This window comes from Octopus bimaculoides, chromosome 8 (genome assembly GCF_001194135.2).
Source record: "Octopus bimaculoides isolate UCB-OBI-ISO-001 chromosome 8, ASM119413v2, whole genome shotgun sequence".
Lineage (NCBI taxonomy): Eukaryota > Metazoa > Mollusca > Cephalopoda > Octopoda > Octopodidae > Octopus > Octopus bimaculoides.
This window is the reverse complement of record NC_068988.1, coordinates 25,949,884-25,957,716: the sequence shown is the minus strand read 5'-3', so window position 1 is coordinate 25,957,716 and position 7,833 is coordinate 25,949,884.

Here is a 7,833-nt window from a genome sequence, read left to right as displayed (position 1 = left end):
TAAATTTCTCAGTAGCTCGGTGTAGTTGTTCTCTTTTTCTCTAATCTTTAGTGGGATGTTGACATCCGCAGGACAGCTGATTTCTACTACTGTACAGAGTTTCTCTTCTCTGTCCCAGATTACTATATCCGGTCTATTATGTCTGCACTTTATTGAGGTTTTTTATTGGGACATTCCACCAATACTCTTTCATATTGTGAGTGGTAATGGCCTCTACCTCATTATAGGTTTTCATCTCCTTAGCCCCGAGGTTATCCTGTCGGCGGATTTCATTGTACAGTGTCTTGGCCACAACATCATGTCTCATAGGTGGGTAATACCGTGATGACATTTTTGGACAGCTGCTAATGATGTGGGTAATATCTTCGATACTGATTCCACAGAGTCTGCATCGATTATTACATCGTGGCGCTTTGCCCGTCTCTCTGTCCCGTTTGTTTATTAGGAATTTGGTTGCTATTTCTTGTTCTTGAATAGCAAAGGCATACCCTTCAAAGTGCGAGTTGGTGACCCGTTTGTTTGTCCACGATAGACTGCTCTGGTTGTCAATGTCTTTATCACCCTGGAGCTTTCTGTTAACGTATCCATGCATGGTCTTCTGCTGGAATGCATTCATCCTCTCCTCTGATGTTATGTTACGGTAGAGTCTTGCAATTTCTTTGAGTAAGAGTTCAGGGTTGTCGAATAAGGAATGCTTGTCAAGTAGTTGCCTTCCCAATCTCATGATGGTATTTACCTCATGTCTGCAGACTTCATCAAGGGGTGCACTTCAACACTTGGTGGTTATGTGATGATGTCGAAGAGATATGACACGGCATTCAAAGGCAGTCTGAATTGATGTTAGCCCCCCCCCCTCCTTTATTTCGTTTTAGGTATAGGCAGTCTACATCGCTATTGATGTGAAAGTTGTTCGTGCTCGTTAGTATTTTTCGGGTCTTCACATCAAGGGCTCGGATTTCATCGATCGTCCAGTCAAGTATCCCGAATGTCGGTATGAGTACTGGTACTGCAAACACATTGTGGGCTATTGCTTTATTGAACGCAGAGAGTTCCGAGGTCCATATTTTCCTAACCCGATTTCTGTATTCCTTAGTAACACGTTCCTTGTTACAGGTACCTTCATATGATACGTGTTCATCTACTCCCAGGTGTCTGTAGGATTCCTCATCAGATATTGGAGAAACAGATAGGCCATTGATGGAGATGTTGTTAGGGTGGTCTTAAGCCTTTCCTCGTTCCACAACCATATAGGAACATTTATCTTGGCCAAACTCTAGCCCAACATCACCAGAAAATGTTGTGACCAGGTCGAGGCTTTTTTTCATATCATCCATGTTCTTGGCATACAATTTCAAATCATCGACACAGAAGCAGTGCGTAATTTTGGTGTTTCTGTTTGACTGCGTTCCAATTAGATACCCTTCAGACTTCTTCAGCATGAATGATAATGGGTTTACCGACAGTATGAACAGCATCACAGAGAGGCTGTCTCCTTGGAATATCCCCCTGCGATATTGTATTTTTTTGCTGATGATACATCCACTTACTGTATTTAACTTCACGGTGGTGGCCCAGGAAGATGTCAGGTTAGATATGGCATTAATCAAGTTCCCTGGGACTTTAGTAAGTATGTATGTATGTATGTATGTATGTATGTATGTATGTATATATATGTCTGTGTGTGTATAAGTATGTACGTACTTATATATGCACATGCAAACATACATATATACATATATATATATATATATATATATATGTGTGTGTATGTGTATGGGTGTGTGTGTGTGTGAGTGTGTGCGCGTGCGTGTGTGTGCCTTCTCAATGCCTAAATTGTGCCCTGTTTCGAGATTTTCAGTGGCATCAATAATGGTTTCAGAATTGAAGGGAGGGGGGAAAGCGGACTGGTATTCAATTTACATGCCCAGAAAGGACGAAAGGCAACCTCGGCAGAATTTGAAATCAGAGCGTAAAGACGAAAAAGACGGGCGATATGTCGCTGAGGTATTTGGTCCGGAGTGCTAAGGATTATGCCGGTTCCCTGCTTTAGAAGCAGTGCTAATAGTGGCAATACTAATGATGGAGGTATTGATAAAGATTGTAGTGGAGTTGACGGTGGTGGTGATTTATGTGTGCTAGTAGTATTACTGGCCTATTTTCTTTGTCAAGACGTATACGATGAAACTACCTTCTATCTGCCGATATCGCAAACTTGCAAAAGAAACCGGAATTTTTCATTGGCATTGTTCTTTGAACAATTCTTTGGTTTATAATCTGCTGCCGCTTTTCATGTAAAACAATAGTGTGCTACACCTCCTATTTCGACACATCGGCAAAACCCATTTAGATTCCAATGTAGACAACAGGAATTATCTTAGAGCTATGCAAAGAAGGTTGCAACTTCGGAGAATTTATTAGCTAGCGGCTTTGCATGACTGTACTACATATATAATTCATACACGCAGACTCACATAGGTGTATGTATCTTTGTATACCTCTCTCTCTCGCTCTCTCTCTAGCTCTACACACACATACACACACACATATATAAAAATACATTCATACATTCATACATACATACATACACACACACACACTCACACACACACACACACACACACACACATACACACACACACACACACACACACACATATATATATATATATATATATATATATATATATATATTATATATCATCCGTATACATATATTATTATATTATTTTTAGTTTTGTTTGATCATGAATATAAGTATGTTCTCACTTTTCTATGCATCCATAGAAATATGGTTTTATATAAATGAAATAAATATTTTATCATATATAATTTTTATGTAGAAGTATAGAAACATACAGAACTAGATATCAAGCAGAATATACTCCTTTCCTTATACGACTTCGTGGATGTTAGGAGGGAGAATATTAATATCTGAAAAGAAAAAATAGTTTCAATATTGTTCACATAAATGTAAAAACGTTCATTAAGTTCTAAGGTTGAAGTAGCTTTATACGTAAAACATATCGCTGCTTCTCGTAACTGTTTTAGAGGTCATCAAAGAAGTTGAGATTTCTTTTTGTCCTTGCTTGGTTATTCAATGCAAATCACCGAATATTTACCTACTACACTTTAGTTACCGAGATACTATCAAATGTTACCCCATCCTCAGATATCTCTCTCCTAATACTACCAGCATTCACTCTCACTCCTATCTCCAAGCTGAACTCTATCACTCAAGGAAAGTCACCCACATATCTAAGCTAATAGCATTGAATTTCCCCTTTTAACTCAGCTCTGTCCTGACTGCTCTGTATAAAAAATGTGTCATTTAAGAAAATTACAATTTTCTGTTAAATATGTATCTCTAGCATCCCGTGAGATTCAGAATGCAGCTCGAGCTTTGCTTAGCACCAGTACGAAATAGTCAAATTAATGCAACAAAAGAAGTATTTTGTTATATAAACCAATTGCAAAGATATCCATGCACTAAATATGTGACATAGTTACACCGCCCTGCCAAATTGGAACACTATTGAAATATTTTGCAGCTGAAATGGTACGAATCATGTATGAAGCATTGGTTTTCTCAAGAACTATACTTGGTCAACTGAATAATAATATAAGTGCTAGCGTATTCAGATAATTTTCGTTAAGTCCGCTTTTCCCAACATTTAGGCTTACATATATATTTCACAGTAGATATAGACCAAACAAAATAAGAACTTATCACAGCTGGATATCAACGTATTGAATTTAAATTCTTTAAAATATATAATTTTTCCATATTTTTGGGCAACATTTCTTTCTTATTTTTCTATAAATATTATAATACATTAAAGTAAACAAGCGTCAAAAACAATTACTTCTAATATAGAAAATAAGAGATGATTTTAAAATCCGACAATCCTTCAATATTTAGAGATTAATTATGGAAAATAAACGTTGAAATTTACAAGCGCTTCTGGGCTTCAGATTAAAGTAATCAGAAGTAAATTATTTAAAACCATTTTTATAGATTTATGGCACAGATATGCACATATGAAGAAAGAAAGAAATATATCATTACATTTGTCATTATTGTTATTATTTCGCTTCTTAAAATAGAGAAAATTTCCAAGATTTTATTACGAATACTCAAAATAAATTCAAATCATATTTAATCGAAAAATACAAGAAGGAATGAATTTTAAATGTATTTCAATTTTTTATTATATATTTTTTGTCAGTTACTTTTTGGTTTATTATGTCAGCTATTTTTATTAAACAATTTCCACAGACTTTTTTTTTAATAAGTCATGTTTATATAAAGAAAGAAAAAACATAAATTGGCTTTCCCTCTGAATTTTCATGTAAATTTTGAAAATATACTTTCCGAATGCTAAATAATATGATTTCAGTATTTGATTTCATGCCTAAATATTTATCGTTATAAAATTGGGGAATATGGGAAAACTGCATCTGTTTTAGAAATGTTGATACCGTATAAAGCAATTAATTATGCCTGTTTGTATTTTCACATAAACCAGTTCCTATATATTCATCATGCAAGCTGTGCATGGTAGAATATTTATCGTAAAGTACATATTTGCAAAAACATAATGCATTTAACTTTTGAACAAAGAAGATTCTTCTATAATTTTATTATTTATTTCATGTAAATGCAGAAATCATGTAAACGTAGTTTAAATATGATTTTATTACTGATAGGAAAAGAACGAAATCGTTCAATCGTTAACTACGTAATTAGCAACTAACACATGACACAGTAGTGAAATACACGCATGCGCAGATATATGTTATATATGTGCGTTGAAGTATAAATGCGTTTGTGGTTAGGAATTTGTATCGCCCCTGTCATGCAGTTCCAGGTTCCGTCCTACGAAATGACTTGGGCAAATATCTTCTATAATTGCTGTTCACCAGTCAGCTTTATGAATGGATTTGGTGTACGGATGCTGAAAGACGTTCGTCGTATGTATATATATATATATATATATATATATATATATATATACTATTGCGTCTGAGTAGAGGCGTTCTCTTTTAGTAATGGGGAAGTTTCAGGAGTACGTTCTGATAGTCATGGGAAATGAGAATATACGTTTTTAAAATCAAATCTATAGCAAGTTTTTTTTTATTGTCATCCTTCTGTGCAAGCAAAGAAGGGAATCTCTGCAGAAGCACTGCAGCGTCATTGATGAAGCAGGGTAGGCTATTTAATATCCACAGATCTACAGAGTATTACTGTTTGCTTACAGAGATTGCCTCAGGGATGAAAAAGACTAAAGAAGTGAAGACGACCATTAAAACCAGAGTATTATCTGCAACCATTGACTTGAATCGGAAGTGTGTGGGTGAATTGTTTCGCTCAGACAGCTGACCATGAAAATGCATTCTTGCTGCACAACTGGAATGTGCTTACATTGCATTACCAAATTTACAAAGGTTTATCTTTAAAATTTGTTTCAAATTCTGGCGCAATGGCTGTTATTTTGCGGGAAAGCAGTAAGTCGATTACATCGACCCCAGTATTCGAACTGATACTTATTTTATCAGCTACGAAAGGAAGCTAAAGACGAGCAAAATACCGCTAACAGCGTGCTAACTCACCGCCTTGAACCTTTCTGTTTCAATATTGACGAAATTTTTGGGCGGCGAGCTGGCAGAAACTTTAGCACGCATGGCGAAATGCTTAGCGGTATTTCGTCTGTCTTTATGCTCTGAGTTCAAATTCCGCTGAGGTCCACTTAGCCTTTCATCCTTCGGGGTCGATAAATTAAGTACCAGTTGCGTACTGGTGTCGATCTAATCGACTAGCCCCCTCCACCAAAACTTTCGGGCCTTGTGCCAAAAGTAGAAAAGAACATTGACAGAATTGTTAGGCGGTGAGCTGGCAGAAACGTTAGCATACCGGCCGAAATGCTTAGCGGTATTTCGTCTGTCTTTATGTTCTGAGTTCAAATTCTGCCGAGGTCGACTTTGCCTTTCATCATTGCGAGGTCGATTAAATAGGTACCAGTTACGCACTGGGGTCGATGTCATCGACTTAATGCCTTTGTCTGACCTTGTTTGTCCACTCTATGTTTAGCCCCCTGTAGGCAATAAAGAAATAAATATTAACGAAATTGTTTAGCAGTATTTCGTCTGTCTTTACATTCTGAGTTCAAATTCCAACTAGGTCGACTTTAGCTTTCGTCGTCGATAAATTAAGTACCAACTGCATACTAGAATCGATCTAATAGACTTGTCACCACTCCGCCAAAATGTTGGGCCTTGTGCCTAGCGTAGAAAAGAATATTAACGAAATTGTTTGGGAAGTCTGTACCACGACACTTAACAGTCAACTGAAGGATGTGCGCATGTCAGCTCTGTTGTAATGGAAGTAATTAAAGCCAATGAAGACACGTTTTCTTCTACAGGTTTCTTGTCAAGGCGTATATGCTGGAGTAGCTTTATGATACGAAAATGAAGGCCCGGTCTATGAAGTATCGTTTCACCTGTTCTCCAAGGCCGAAGAACTTGAGACAGGGACTGGCAAAATATATCAAGGTGAGTGCTCTTTGGGAGGACTCTTTGATTTTCTAAAAAAAATTACTGTGGCGTGATCAGTGAGCGACGTAATTTGAGGCTTCAAAATCTGAGAAGTTTGGATTTGCTCAGCTATTTATCGACACCTGCGTGCCATTGGAAAATTCAGCAAATCGGGTCTAATCGGGCGCAGAGAGTGAATGTGTGCCCTTGTTTGCTGTCACGCCTCACGAATGAACCACTTTTGGACCGAATAGTGACTGGTGACTGGTGACGTAACATGGGTTCTCTATACAAATGCCAAGCGCCGAAAACAGGATAGGAAAAGGAGAAACACCGCCGTTGCAGGCTAAAAAATGTCTTCACCCACGTAAGGTGTTGTTATCTGCTTGGTGGCATATGAAAGGTTGAGTCCAACATGAAAGTTTAAACCCAAACTGCGATCAGCTTGAGCGGCTTAAGTCAGCGCTAGAAGGAAAACGACTATCTTTGGTTTGAAGACGAAAGGTGTTCTTCCATTAAGATAATGCTTGGAAAATACAATTAGGATGACATTCCAAAGGCTGGAGCAGTTTGAATGGCAAGCGATACTCCGTCCACCATATTCGCCGGACATTGCCTCATCTGATTATCATTTATTTCGCAGTCTTCAAAATCATTTGGACGGAAAAAATATGAATTCGATAGACGAAGTCAGAACAGTACTAGAGGATTATTTTTGGTCACGGATAAGCGAATTTAGGAAAAGGAGCCTTGCAAACCTACCAGATACATGGAAGAGCATTGTAGAAAAAGAAGAAGAGTATATTTTAGATTAAAAAAGGTTTTAGTTTATCATAAGTTTGAAATATAAAAAAAGTATAAAAAAACCGCTTTACCTATGGGATGACCCAATACATAAAACATAATTCTTTGCATTATACAAACGTGAAGGGAATTGTAAATCAAACTGAATATATATCTATGTTAAACATACGCGTATACAATCACAGATAGATGTGTAGATATGTATATCTTTGTATATATGTATAGATAGTTTGATGTGGTGTATGTTATATATAAATGTGTGTGTATATATATATATATATATATTATATTTATCTTATGATATTTACTTTACTTTATATTATACTCATTTATTGTGCTTTTAATTATTAATTTTTCTATATGTGATAGTGGATTTTCATCGATGAGTTCTTGAAAATTGGTTATTTTCCCTAAAACTATATATATATATATATATATATATATATATATGTACATATATATACATATGTATCTAGTTTTTATACATGTGCATATATA